This window comes from Balearica regulorum, chromosome 5 (assembly GCF_011004875.1).
Source record: "Balearica regulorum gibbericeps isolate bBalReg1 chromosome 5, bBalReg1.pri, whole genome shotgun sequence".
Lineage (NCBI taxonomy): Eukaryota > Metazoa > Chordata > Aves > Gruiformes > Gruidae > Balearica > Balearica regulorum.
Genome location: NC_046188.1, coordinates 34,282,501 through 34,298,159, shown reverse-complemented (window position 1 = coordinate 34,298,159; position 15,659 = coordinate 34,282,501). Strand labels below are relative to the sequence as shown.

The 15,659-nt window shown below is 41.5% G+C and overlaps 1 protein-coding gene across 6 annotated transcripts in view; it reads left to right on the top strand.

The window, feature by feature from the left end:
• The window catches only part of MEIS2 (Meis homeobox 2), a 175,884-nt gene that overhangs the window by 153,607 nt on the left and 6,618 nt on the right, over positions 1 to 15,659 (top strand). The gene's annotated exons all lie outside the window — the stretch shown is intronic.

Genomic DNA, 15,659 nt, shown 5'->3' with positions numbered 1-15,659 from the left:
AAACGGAACTCAAGAACTGGGAGGAAATTATAATTTTAAAATAATGTGAAAAGCTTTACACTAATGACTATAACAGAGTTAAAATTACTGATGAGATGGAACAAGCCACAGCTGCAGCTACTGCTTGGCTAACAACAGAGCATTGTTTAAAAGAAGTTTGTGTTTCAGATAGTATCATTTTATATAGATGGGTTTATAACCTGGCGAACAAAACTGACAGCGAACCTAGAGCATTACTCTCTCAGACACTCTTAAATACAAGTCTTACTCCCCTATAATCCTCTAGGACTCAGCACATATTTCTTCCCACTGCCCAAAATCCACATGCATTTCCTAGTGTTGCTCTTTCTCTCACATCTCCAGTGTCTCAGTGTCTGCCCCTCTTGCTTCTGCCTTCATCTCTTCTCACCTTGAGTATTGTAGTCCCCTTCTCTCAGGACTCTAAGTCCCAGTTCTTCATCCCCCCGCTCATGTGCCACATGCTGATGCTTCCTTCTCACGCACACATCAAAATCACCTCCTACTTTAGGCACTTCAGCAGCCTTCCACCATCCTTTTCTGGATCAATTTCAAAACTGTCTTTTTTAAAACAATGTCAAAACCTACTTCAACATAGATGTCTTTTTTTTTTTTTCATATTCTCCTCTCTACTCTCTGTCTAATGCTGCCCTCCCCTCAGTTCTGCAATCTCAGTTGAAAAATCCTTCCTCTCTACCATAGCTCCCATCTAAAGAGCCTTTCTGTATCATTGGCTAGCCATATATTTTCTCCTTTGCCTGTACATACCTCTTAATTTCTCTCCATGGAAACTGGTTTGGGACTGAGTTCATGAGGAAGATTAATACCGTATGGCATGCTTAAGCAGTTATTACAGAACTGTGCTATACTGGAAAACCACAGCATGATCTAGGTAGCACTTGGGATAAACTGGGCAGAAGGATGAAACAGGTTTTTTTGGTCTGGATGCAAAACAGGACCACAAAAATTTTCACTCGCCCTTTTTTCATCTGTATTTAGTACACCTGCAAATGAAGTGTAGGCACCCATCTTAGCTGCACATCTTTGCATCAAATTTGTCCTAGCAATCAGGTACTTGGAACTGTGAGATTTTTGTTTCAAGTTAGGATGTGGAATTTCACATTATGATGTTGTCATATTTGTTCTTGTGTAGACCTTAGTTTCTTGGACCAAAAGAAGACCAGTCCTCTAGATGCATGGGGTTTTTTTGACTGTGAACACATGTATCAGGCATCAAAAATTAGACAGCTAATTGGACCACTCATCTCAGCAGAATTGATTGGTGGTTAAGGAACATACATAAAATACAGCTGGATTTTTCAACTCAGGCTTCTGTCAAAGCCCGTTTAGAGTGCTACATTTTTCTTTGGCTATTGACCACTATATTTGTTTGTATTTCTTTCACTGACTCACAGAGCTAATGCATTTCCTGAAATGTCTCCGAGAACTCAGGCGGGACACCACAGGCTATGCTGTCTTAGGCTAAAATTTACTAGGATTAAAGCAGATGTGGCATTACTAGGGTCTGCTAAGCCTCATGTGATTTATAAAGATATAAAATATACCTTTTATGATTACGATGATGCTAAAAATTTTGTGGATGATAATATAGTCACACTGGAAAGACTGAATGTAACAACTGGGGAAGAATCAAGAAAAGGAAATAGAAACTAACTCGCCTTTACTAGTTCATCTGAATGGGTGTCTGCATTTGTTGCTTTTATTATTCTGTTTTACACAGACGCAAGTTTACAAGTTTACATGTATAAATGATTTCTAAAATAGTTAAATATTACAGGATTTTCACTATCAATTTAAAAATGTGATTTGTTCCTAGGAATGTACAGATGCCATTGACAAATTTAATAATTCAAAGGGAAAAAAAATCAACCAACTTCCCCTTTTCTAACTACTGATTTATCTTAATATGTTTTCTTCAGTTTGGACACTGAATTAGAATGAAAGCATTGGTTTTATTCTATTTATAGTTAATTTCTTATCAGATTTATTTTAAATTCATATGCACACAAGCACAATGCTGAACTACTTTGCTTAAAGATGCTGCTTGTGAATTTGGGGCATTTTCTTCCTCCTTTTACAGACTTTTTTTGTTTTACATAATGTTTCTATTGACCTTAAATTTTGTGTTTCTTTCAAAAATTGGTTAGAGATGTTCTAAAACTTGGCTTGAACTTCTTATGAAAGTATTATTATAATATTGGCTTATAAACCAATTAAGCCACAATAAAAGATCTGTGTAGCATATTTTACAAAATATTTCCTCATGAATTTATATGTATCTGTTAGATGTGTACATTATTTGAATTCCATATGAGTGTCAAGCACAAACCCTGCAATCTTTAGTTTAAGCTGATCTTTATCTTTAGCCACCACTAAATTTTCCAGCATCATCACCTAGCCGCTGCCCAGTCCCAAGATGCCTAAAACCTTTTGGTACACATATACTTGTTTCCATTGGTGAGCACACACAAAACTGCTTAGAAAGGGACATAATTGTGAAACTCAAAACTGTAACCCTAGCAGTACTGAAAAGTGAGATATTGTCCTGCCCATGGTTATTTTATATACAAAGGACCAAGAAGGAGGAACATAAATACATCTATGGTGATAAACAGTAACGTGTTCCAGAGTGACTGAGACTTTCAACAGAAAATCAGCCTTGCCTCAGTGTATCTCCCCAGGGGCCAAATCCAGCCAAAGTTCTTGTCATACATCAGCCATACCAAGCTTTACACAAAAGAGGCAAATGGGGTAGAGGGAGTGCTATACTCAATGGCTCATTGGCTAGAAAATTCACTTGTTAAATAGGATATATGTTTGCAGGTCTTCTCTTCGTCTTGATTTAAATCAATGTCTTAACTGTTCCAAGTGAGTTGAGTTTCCCAATCAATGGGCTATTGAACATAATGCTCCATCTTTACTCTTCTTCACTATCATGCCTTTCTCATTCTCCTGACTGCCAGTTCTGTTGTGTATGTAACAACTAGTCAGTAGAACAAAATTAAATAAGAACAAGGGCTCGACTGTACCGCCTCTTGGTTAGGGCTCCAACTTCAGATGTGGGAGAGTTAAGTGCTGGTTAATTATGACTGTATAATTACTTATTTCAGGTGGAACATCTTCAGAATGAGAACTGAAAGGCCTTTGTTCACTGTACTGAATACCTGGGTGATTCAGATATTCTTTTAGGATGTGATGGACCTATGCTCAAGTCTTTTTCCAAATCAAGCAGGATAGGGAGGCAAAACTTGATTTCCTTCTTTCCAGATAAATAGTCAAATAATTATGGAGTCAGCTATAAAGGAAAGAGATCTTTATCTGTGTTGTTATAAGAAAGAACAGACCTGTCCTAAGATGTCTCTCTTACCAAAAGGATCCATAGGAATCCTGACTGGACATAAGCGTCTTCCTCTAACTCAGAGATAGAGTGTGGTTAGCGCAGAAAGTAACTCACTGTTAGAATATGCATATACACCGCAGCAAAAATGATGATGGCACGGGGTGTTAAAAAGTAGAAACCTACATACCTAAAGAATTTAGGCACTTTCAATATTGTGAGGGCTTTGGTTTTTTTTTTTTTTTTTAACATAAAAACGTAGTTAGGTATCTAAGTCCACCTTCTGGTGATTCCTGGAACATCTAACCAGAGACAGGAATTTCCTTTGGAGCAGCTCACCTACAATTTAGGTGCTGGTGTCAAAATCCCCTTTGCTAATAATGCCTTCTAACTTGGAATTTCACTGAACATTAGGATTGGCTTTACAGGGCCTATGATAATTGTGATAATAGGACTTGGACATTTTGAAAATGTCCCTTATATACCTGAGTTCTTTACTAGACCAGGCTGAAGTGATCAACATTGTTGGATATGGCCCTGCAATTACCAGTTTTGTGGGCTCAAATGCAGGTTTATACACATATTCTTAGATGCCTTCACCCCTACGCAGTGCAGGAACAATTAGTGAAATTCTCCTGAAAATTAAGCCTCAACACCCTGCCAGTCAGAACAGTCAGAGTTAATATTGAAATCCATCAGCAACCAGTTATTAAAATTATGTAAGATCACACACAGAGTTTCCAAACTGCTCTCATAAAGACAGATAAATATTAGATAGGTTATATAGATTGGGTTTCATTTCATAACAAATATCTCAATTGTATGCAAAATATGGGATAGTGGAACACATTACAGAATGGGCCAGTTTTCATTGAAGAAATATGTGCTCAGTTTCAAGTTTCTTTTTGTGATAGGATTTAATTTTCACATGAGAGATGTAAGTGGCAGTGACTACATTAAAAGATACTTCTTCAGCTACCCGTCCTTTAACAGAAGAAAGAAAAATACATTAATAGCCCCCTCTTTAGCTGGGGAAGCCAACCACAACCAAAACGTGGTGCACTTGAGCACAGGCTCCTCCAACGCTCTGCTCTGCCCATAAGCCAGCTGAGTACAGAAATCAGGGGAACCCAACCTTTCAAGTGCTTCAGAAAGCACAAACCTTCCCGGTTTCAGTCCTTCGCTTGTTCAGAAGAATGAAAACAGCAGAGAGAAAAGAAATGGTTTAACATTCACATCTATGTCCTCAATCATAGCATATCTGGCCATCTAGGCAGGACCCCTGCAGAGCACCAGCAAGCTTTATCGCTGACTTGCCAGCTGTACTTTGCAATTATCTCTGGTGAGGCGGCAAGGTAGGCTGGGAGCAAGAGTTGAGCCCTGGGGGAGATGAAGCACTGGTCAGAAAGTATAGGAGCCTGGGATATGGAGTGATAGGCTGAGGAAATGGCTCCACGGAGGTTTTTCAATTCCATGATTCCAAACCAGTTTGGCTTACAGTAACTAAGACACGAGGAAACACGAAACACATTCACGTACTATCAAACTCTCAAAAATGTTTTTAGAGCATTTTCTCCTGATTCCTCTGTGATATGGGAACACAAAATGGGATGAGACAAAGATTCTCTAGTATGAAGCTGGGAAGATCTGTAAAATTACCTCTTCATTTTAGCACACTTAAATAATAGCTGTCCCACACTTGTGCTGGTAATACCTTCAGTCACTGTGGAGCATGTATTCCGTAACATGGCAGGCTGCAGTCTCACGGTGTCTATGGTGTTGATACACCTTTAGCTGCTAAGCCATTAGACCCTCCGGTTTGATAAAGTCTTGCCACCGGTATTGGAATAATTAAAGGAAAAAAATGAACATGATTCTGCATCTACAGCAAGAAAGAAGATTAACATAAGCAGAATCTCCAGTAACCAGACAGTGCAAAGAGCAAAACACAGGGGATACCAGCATGTAGGTATGACTTACTGAGAGGTGATTAGGTGTAGCTGGATAAGAGCTATAACATGGGAGAGGGGGGAATGTATTTATACATAGTGTATTATTTATGCCCATTACTTCTAATTGCCTAACTAGTTCTCTTTCCTCTCACGTATACTTTAGTACCCACCAACCAGAGAGAGATGTCTGCAGCTAAATATCTGCCAATTATTATGGACTTTTGCTTAATATTCTATTGTTCCACTGACAGCACAGTTTTTAATATATCATTTTATACTATCCTGTACATCATCATTTTCCTGCCTCCCTTAGGGCCCTGGATGTAATAGTTCTTATTTATTTCCACAAGCTAACATATATGCAAAAGATCTTGTAGTCATGATGTCGCCCCCACCACCCTCACCTCTTCTCATCTTTGTTTTTGTAATCCTTTTTGTCTGTTTTTAAAGTTACAATATAAAGAAGTGTGAACACAGCGTGTGCGTAGACACATAGCAGGGTCAAATACACAGCTTGCTGTGTGGTTCCCTTCCCCGTCCATAAACACACAAGACACTCCTCTCCCGCTCAGCAGCATTATACTGCAGCCTTTTCTTGTGGCCTGTAGATTTCTTTTTTTTTAGCTAATAAACTTGAAAACAGATCAGAAAGGAAATAAAGGAAAACTCCCTCGCTATTCCAATGGGTGAGGCAAGAGTTTAACAGCCTGTGTACTGACTGATCACCTCACAGAATCTGCTCAGCACCTTCTGAGTCTGAAAGAACGGAATGGAGCGTTGACTCTGGTCTGGCAGTGCCGCAGTCTGGTTAGTTGCATCAAATGCTGTTTCTTACTGAGCACTTGTTTTGCAAAATGCTTTTTTTGAGGCGAATCTGTAACAGTATAAGCTGGAGGTGACTGTGACTGTATCGCTGTCTCTGAAACAGAACAGGCATCTTTAGGATCAGTAGTTCTCAAACTTTCAGCAGTGTGTTTCTATAAATATATTTTGGCTGTGGTTTTTTTTAAAGTGGGCTCTTCAGATCCAATTTCCTGAGGTCCGCCGGTTGACAGGTAGAAAAATACATATTTTTTTCCTTCAGATTTTAATAACAATGAAAAAGTGTACAAGCTTCATGGTCAAGACAGGACAGCGGGTACAAAAATATTGTTATCTTTAGGCAAAATTTACTGTCAGGGAAAATGGAACATTCCTTCTGAACTCACGAACTGGTAGTGCATGTGCAGGTTGGTTGTAGATGGTTGCTACAATAAGGCTTCTTTCATACAGGTGTGTTTATGCCCCAGGCTTGCTGGCCACAGTCCATTCCATTTACAGAAGCTGAATTAAACAATAACTACCGCATTGCAAAAAGAAGAAGGGAAAAAAAAGGTGAGCGTCAAAGGAGATGCCTGAGAGCTTTGTTAGGGCCAAGAAAAACCCTGTTGCAGTTGTCAGAGCTTGTTGATGTTGCAGAGAACGGCACTTTTTTTTTTTTTCTGCAGGATTTTGTGGTTCTGCCTTAGGAAAGAAAGTAAAATAGAACGGAAGAACAAAGTCCTACTCTATAAATCAGCAGCTGCTCCTTGCCAGATCAAAGGAGTGACATTTTTGCTCCTGGACTACTTGTCCACTTTAGGTGCTTGACAGACAGCTAACAGCTGGCCTGTTACATAGTATAGGAGAGTTGGGCTACATCTTCTTCAGAGCAGATGACAAGCTAATCAGAGATATCCATAGCACAGGACATGTGAGTGCACCTTGATCTCTTCAAACATACCCAGTACATAATTGCTAAACACCTTTATGCATTTTTGGCAGGTTGCTACTTAGGTAGTTTCCACTGAAAAGTAAGAAGGCGAATTAGTGCCTTAATCTAATTTGATCAGGGAAGTTAAACAGATGTTGAATTTGTTGACTACTCTCCTTTCGGAGGTCAATTTAGAATTGGCTAAAAATTTAATATGAAATGGTTAAAAAGACGTGTAAAATACTGCAATGTGATATTACTCTAAAACTACACTTCTTTTTTTTAAAAAAGTTACCTCAAATGAGGCCCCTCAACTCCTGTGTAAGAAGCTAGATAAGCTGGTTGTGTTTTCAAGACTGCTGGACCCTCATTAGTTTTGAAAATCTTTTCCTATGAGTTTAAGGTGATAAATTAACACATCTTTAAATGCGTGAGTTACTTAAGATTTTATAGGAGATCTGTTATCTACCTTTAACATGGATGTCTAAGTGCCAGCAAATCAAAGCGCATGCCAAATTAGCTAAAATTGTATTTAGCATCTCCACAAGACGTATGTATACAAACCTGGAATTTTAATGTCAGTAGTAAAAATTTCAAAGTGATTCAGTTTCTAGTTGATTCCCATCTGCAATAAATCAAGCACAGGATGAGGTTATATACTACAGCTTATGTCTATTGACTTTGCATTTTATCTGTAAGATATGAATAGCTAAGGAAGTATGTCTGTTTGTCTCCTCCCTTCCTTTCAAGTATCTTTAAAAGACCATTTTTACGGTGCATGATAAATAACCGTATGTGAATAATCTGACGGCACTCGTGAAAGAGTAACAGCCATCGCCGGGGTGTGCTATGTGCAATTGTATGCACCGAAAGGCGCTTCTTACCCGCCAGAAACGCAGGGGGGATAAGGGATGACGTTTTGCCACCTAAGCCGAGGTTTCCCGAGCGCTTGTGAGGAGACCTGTGCCCACCCGGCGGGACGGGCTCTCGCCCCTCACCACCTTCACGCTAACGGACATCCTACCTCCCACCCGCTCCGGTCCACAGCGGGCTCTCACGGCGCGCTTGCTGCCCAGGACGGCGCAATCCCCACAGTTGCACAAGGAGAACCAGAGCACGGCCGTAGCGCTACCTGGCTCGCTGGGCGCAGAGGGGCAGCCGTGCCCCCGGGGCAGCGGCGCCCCCGGCCCCGGCCCGGCAGCGGTGCTCTGGCCCCACCTCATGGCGCCCTGCTGCACAGCGGGAGGCCTCACCTGGGGCCACCGGAGGCTGAAAGTCGGGGCGAGCCCGGTTTGGAAGCACGGAGCGGCAGCTGACCCGTTGCCAGCCCGGCCGGGTACCGACCCCAAGCGCTGGCTGGCTTTGGCCTTGGCGCTGGGCCCTCACGGCCCTGGGTCGGTGGCGAGGCCGATGGAAGCAGCAGGGCACGGGCAGGCGGGGGAGCCAGGTGGCCACGGGGCCTCCAGGTTTCTTGGGGAGCACCAGGGAGCCCCGACTGTGACTGGGGCCTCCTGGCCATCTGCCTTCGTTGTAGGGAAAGGGTCCTGCGGACAAGCCCCTGCCCCAGGAGCGATGGCAGGGTAGCTCCCGGGGTTTGTGCTGCAGTGCAGGTGCTCCCCGTGACAGGCACCAGGTCCTGCCTTGGCAGAGCCAAATCATTTCCCCATGCTCCCAAGAGGTAACCTGGTAACCGAGAGTTACATGTTTAACGAGACAGATTTTCTCTGAGGTGAATAGATGCCCGTCTTGCCAATTCTCATGATTTTATCACAAGGCTCAAGTTATTTCATGTTAACTCGAGGTCCCAGCTCCAGGAGACAATGGTTACGTGAGAATCTTTTCAAGTAAGTTTCTGGATTTTGTGGCTGAGAAGAGCGGTTTAAAAATGTGACACAATGACTGAAAAACCCGCAAAGTAAACACCGAGAAGAGTGCTGTTTAAATTTCTGATTTTTTTAAGACAGTCTCACAGTTAGAATTGGCAGCTCCGAGTGGCATAACGTATTTTTAGGAGCTCCAACATAAACATACAAGATGCGGCAGAGGTCTTCGGAACGGTTAGTGCCTGCCTCGGGCTGCCTCAGGCACCCAGCTTCGTTGCTCTCTGTCATCTTCTGGAGCCTTCTCTCCACCAAACGTGGATGCTGACTTTGGTCCTCTGAATCACACCTTTGACAGATGCAAGATGTCTAAACTAGCTTAAGAAAGGCAGTTTAAGCAGCCCATAACCCCCTTTCTGTAACAAGGCTGTCCAAAGCTACGTGAAGTTTTGTCAGGGAACAAACCTGCCCGTCCCTCCCTCTTCCTCTCAAAACCAATAATGTAAGTGACTCCATTTCTCAATATTCATGACTTAGGGAAGCCTTATTTAGATGGCTCATTTCCAGGTGACTAACTCAGCTTTTTTTATTTCCTATAAGGAATGCTGCAAATAAGAGTTGGTAACCAGGTGCGGCATAGATTCAGTGAGGCATAAACAAGGGCTTTTTCAACTATTTTTGTACACACACTTATGGAAGGATACCTAAACCTAATTCTGTCAGTTTAGAATACATATTGGAGGGAGAAATTAAATAGACTAATGTAACTAGATTTTACTTGCTCAGATAAAAGTTTGGGTGATAGACAAAGACTACTGTAAAGGTGGAGGGTGTATATTGATAAAAGCATTTCTGCAAATTACTCTTTTCTAGTGCATTCTTTCAGACTGCTCTGATCTGCTCAAGACTTCTGAAATGATTCTTTCAGCCTGGGAAAGAAGTAATTTTCTAGGTTACTTATGAAAACATTTTTTGTGACTTAGATATTTCGTTGGGTTTTTTTCCCCTTCTAAATTAGGGCATTCTTGGGCAACAAGGGATCAGCATCATATATACTCTTGAGCTAAACACTGACATGTTCGTAGTCCAAATACTGAAATATCATTTAGGCAAAGATTTATTTTCCCATCCAAGGTGAAAACATTTGGATTATTTTTTAGAATGCATTCTTAGGCTCTTACTCAGCAAAACATTGAAGCAGGTGCTTAAACGCCATTTATTCATCAAGCTCAGCTCCCATTTACCTAGGTTTAATAAGAACTGAGCTTCTCATCTAGATTTGGCAGGTTTTTGAAAAATCTTGCTAGACTGTTCCTCTGGGTATCTAAAAATAAGCCTGTGACAATGTTCATTCAGCATCTCTGTTCTTTTCAAGCGAAAGAGCAGAAGTGTCTTCTTGGGCTAAAATCTAAATTGAGGCAAAACTTTCCTTGTCATTAATCCCTTTAGAGAACTGATTGTGAATTCATCTCACAAATTTGTTTATTTCTCTGTTTTTCACATAAAGAATTGAGAACCCATTTATGCAGTGGCTGCTTTGTTAAACACATGCAATATTTTAACACCTCATTTTCTGGGATGGATATTTTAAGTGGAAATCCAGATTGAAGACTGATACAGAAAAGTTTTGAGTTGTACGTGGCGGTTCCATGTTGTTCCTCAGTCTCTCAGAAGGAGCAATCTACTCTGACGGGGGACTGGTTCAGTTTTGCAGAAGATATTAGATGTATAGACAAGTGACTGGAGTTAAATATCATTCTCTGCTTGAGATTAGACCCCAAGTTGGGGATGAATTGTAGTTTCCTAAGCTTTCGTGCAATTCATCCTCCTGAAACAAGACCTGTTGTGACCCTACGCACTTAAAGTGAATTTTCCATGATAGCCATAGAGTAAAGCTGAAGGTATTTCTGATTCTGATTACCAATCAGTACAGCAACTAACAGTTCATTTCAAGAACTAACCTTACTCAGATTCAGTTATGGAGTAGTCACAGTGTTTTGAAATACATGTACAGTATGTATAAAAACGACAGTGGAAACAACAACAAAAGTATTTTTGAACGTGCCAGACTTGAACAAGCAGACTAAGAGATCTCTATTTGCTGTTTATTCTCTTTTACACTTTGCAGAAATATCTCTCTGCAATTTTACCTGAACATTATTTATTATAAAAATAAAATGTACCATGTAAATGTGAGTTTAACATCATTTGATATGACTTGAGATAAAATATGATAAATATATAAAGAAGATTAATTACAGGACGTCCTATAAAATACAGAATCCATGTTTATTTTGGACAAAGAAAACCAAGGCTCTATTTGAAGAGATGCAATTAAATGCATATATTTAAATTATATTGTGATGCTAATTAGCAATGGTAGGAACCAATTAGGACTAGGGCTACCAAATCACCAGACTACACTGCATATTCACTAGTATACCTTTACTCCTCTACTGCTTTTTGCTGGAAGCAGATAAAAATGAAATGTGTTCTTTTGAAAGTCCATAATGTTGTACATTTTGAGCCAAATCTTGTTCATTGCGCTTTCATAAATTGTCCTACAACAGTTACTGGAACTACTTGTGTGAGAAAGACAGTCTCTGGCTATAGGAAATATATGTGGCTGCTTTAGGTAGCAGTTAAAGAAAAATACAAGAGGCAAAACCCCTTCTTTCGCTTCAAATGGCTGCTGTTTGAATAAGCGAGGTTGGTAATCTGTCATTTGCAAAATGCTAAAAGTGAGATTTTCATTAAACGTACTATGTCAATGCCACGTATTTCTCAACATTACACACCTCATTTATCACTCTGGAATGAGGACCACGTACCATATGAATGTAGAGTTTGTGAAGGTATCGCCTCACAGCCCTGGAGGCTGATGACCCCTCTTTATCTACACAGCAGGTAAGGCACAAACAGTGGCAATGTGAGCTCTCTCTGCAGTCCCCTGCCAGTGTGCCTGACTGCTAAGCTGGGGGAACAAAGGAAAGATAGCATATGGATAGCAGATTGTAGGAGCGCTGAAAGAGGACTGAGGAAATCTATGTTGGGTGTGTGGCTCTGCCAAAGATCTCTGGTATGACTTTGGCCTTGTCACTTAATCTCCTTCTGTCTCCGTTCCCTTTCACAAACAGGGAGAAGGCGTCTCTGCTCTCCCCCCAGGCTTTGCCTGGAAATCTGTTCAGACCCTGAGTTCTCTTGGACGGTGTGCTTGTGCAGCATGGGGTGGAGTAAGACTGAGCTTCATTGGGTCCTCTGACTGCTGCTATCATCCAAATAATAGGAATTACTATTAACAGAAGAGTAACAAAGAAATCCATGTCTCGTTGATAGATTTTACTCATCTTTTCAGGCCATTCAGTCTTTGGCCTCTAGGTGAAGGGTATGAGCAAGGCAGGCAATTAGTGTCAGGAACAGAGCTGTGAATTCTTCTTTTACAGGGTTCCAAATAATGCTGGAAATAGTGGCATTGGTCTTCTCTTTTTTCACCTGTCTTGTAATGCATTTTGAAGACATTTGTGCCAAAATAACATCACAGTGTTTCTGCAATGCACGAACTGAAGTGCTGTGCAAAAGGCTGTATTTTGCTTTACTTTGGTGCTGGAGATGGCTCCCTAAGGGATTCAAAAAAAGCCCTCAAAAAATGTAAAGGCTAGGGCAGGGACTATGGTTTCTACGTCTCTATTATGCACTGTGCATATTTATGGGGCAGTATAAAGAATAAATAATAATCCACAAACACTGCATTCTGTGCCCTTGTCTACCAATTGTGCTGATGCATTATGTGATGTAGCTACTGCTAATGAAACGAGGATCTGAGTTTTAGTTTCACCTGAAATGTCTGTCTGTTTTGCACCTGCAATTTTGCAAATATAAATAATTTCACGTGTAATTCTTCAGACGTGCCCATTGGTGGGTATAACCAATGCCATTCATGAACAGGATTTTTCAGAGGAGCCATAGAAATGGAATTTCAAAATGATCTGGATGCCTAAAGTCTCTGTGCTCCTCTATCTTTCTAAGTATATGACAGCGTATCTTCTCTTCAGACAAAGTGTTGCTGGTCTAGAGGACATCATTTGCACCTGCAGTTATGCACACGTGCAAAAGAAAAACAGAGAAATAAATGAAAATGAAAAAAAATGAAATCAGAAAGCAAACCCAAGCACTATTTTTTTAGCAAGGTTTACTGGACAAACGTGATCGCTTTCATCGCTATTTCGTCCTGTAGGGAGGCAAAGATTGGGGGACTCACTATCAGGGCTTTAACTCTCAGTTCCAAAATAGCTAGTGAATTGCCGCTACGTAGAGCTCACAGTGAAAGGCTGGTTTTATTCACGTCAGTGGAATAAAATAAGGCCGAGCTCTTTTGGGAGTGAATGGCTGGGCAAGATTGGGTTTTCAACACCCATCCCAAAAGGCTTACTCTGCCATGGCTGTCGAATGTGTAAGACTGGAGTGGAGTATCCCAATCTGCTTCTCGGGGAGGTAAAGCAGTTGTCACCTGAAACCCTTCAGGACTTAGAATTTTCTTAATGCTCTGCCTTGTTGTGCGAGCCCATTCAAAGAACACTTCAGAGGGCACCCATTTCTTACTAATGTAAACTTTCTGAGGAGTATCCAAAGATATGACCTCTGGGTGAACCTTTAACCTTCCCCTTAATTATTTGTTTGAAGACAGTGTCGAGTTCTCCCGCTGAGAGCCAAGGCCCATAATGCTTCGCAGCCCTGTGAGCCGGAGTGTGTGTGCAGGGAAGTGGAGAGGGACATAAATAAGGGGACCACCAGATGTAAATAATAAAAGTGGTTGGGGTTTAAATAAAAAACGAAAAAGCAATTTGGTTTCCCTGAAGAGTGGCCTGATTGAAGAAAAGGGGTTAGTAAGACGGAAAGTGTGTGCGTGTGGGGGGATGTTTCTGTTGTCTGTGATTTTTTACAGGCCTAAATAAGCGTTCATTCCATGCTTTAAAACTTTGCCATCTGTATACACCATTAGAAGCTCATAGGAGAAGAGAAAACAGTCTTATCAGGCTTTCCCGTTAATCTCTATTGGCCTTAACTTTAGCTGATAAAAGGCATGCTGGATGGAGGAGGTTCGGGTCAGGCTCCATTTGGTCAGCGCAGTAACCTTACTGGAAAGTAGCTCAGCAAATTAAGTCCTATCAGAGACCTTTGTCTTTGAGGACGGAAACACGCCTCGAAATCACAGCGCTGGGGTAGGAGATGCCTTCGCTGTGCCGCAGTCAGAAGGGAGTAAACAAGTACATCGACTGTGTCTGAGTTTTTATTTTAATACCTGAAGTCATGACTAATTCTGAGGCAGGATGACATTTCTGACAACTGAATTATACTTTTCCTAAAGAATAAAGAATGTCTTTTGGATGTAAACAGAGAGATGCAAAAGAGCCCTTTAGTGTTACTTGTAGCATTTATGCATCTGTCTAATGAAATTTCCACGACTGTGATTACGGAAGATGCGATCGAAGGTGTGCCACTGTCTTTTATTATCTGCGGAGGAATTTAACCGGGGGGCGGGCAGGAGGGAGGGAACGGCAACAAAAGGCCTCACGGAGTTGATGCTATATAAAGGCTAGCAATTTACTAAATGAGCAGATGAACTTAGTTTTCAGTTAACTGACTGAAAGACTTTGCTAGGCGTTGGATCGGGCCCAATGGCAATTATTGGAGGCTGTTTTGGATGATGGGCATGTTAGTATTTCTGAAGAGGATTAAACACTAGTATTCGACTTCATTAACACTCCTTAAGGGTCACCAGCCGAAAGCCTGAGCTGTGAAATAGCACACAAAACCTGCGCGAAGGCTCCAAAGTGTTCTCAAACACAAAGAGGGGGGACAAAAACAAGCGTGGCTCCTGAGTGATAGAAAATTGCCCTGTTTTGAAAGAAACTCTGTGAATAGGCAAGTTTTAAAATTATTTTAGGGAAATTAATTTGGCTTAGCTTGTGCTGATGTGGATCGCTGCGCATTAAGCTAATAAGAAATATGCAAGCACTTATTTTTGGATTACCAGCAAAATTAAATCCAGGCTCCACAGCCAACTAACTGCCTTTACCAGCGCTCAAAAGCCTCGGCAACCGCCCCGGTTTGAGGGGAAAAAAAAAAAAAAAAAAAAAAAAAGGTTATTTTGGGCCTAATATTAACCACATGTACCTGCGGCTGGGGGTTTCTAACGAGTTGAGAGGTGCCTGATTTTCGGGCGGGCGGTGGCCTTGCACGGGGTGTCCCCGCTCGGCCGCAGAGGTCGGCCCCGGCTGGCACTGACCTCCAAACGACCCCCGCCTTTACAGGCGCCAACGGCAGGAGTTGCAGAAGAGCAGAAGTCTTTCTGGGCCGGCGCTTATTGCTGCTGCGCTGGTGATAAAACTTCAGACAGCCTAATTGATGGCTTTGCTGACCTAACGATACCTTGTGAAAGCACAGAGTGGCAAAGCCTGGTCCTCATTTATGGCCAGCTGCAAGGGTAGCTGGATCGCTACGATGGAAAGGGGAAAAAAAAGAAGTCTTCCAGCCTGTGAACTTTAACCAGGTTCTGAGCCGCTCGAAGAAGTTAAAGAAACAATTGTCTTTTAACACAAGTTTTCGGTCGCATTTGCTTGTTCAAAGCCTTCTGGCAAATCCAGCTTTAAGCTGGCTAGTAAGATAAGCGTGTTACCGGTTACAATTTCTGAGCACTTGGAGGAAAATCCTTTAAAGTGAAATTATACTCTTTTAAAAAAAGCAATGCGAAGCAAAACACGTTGCCGCACCAGACTAAA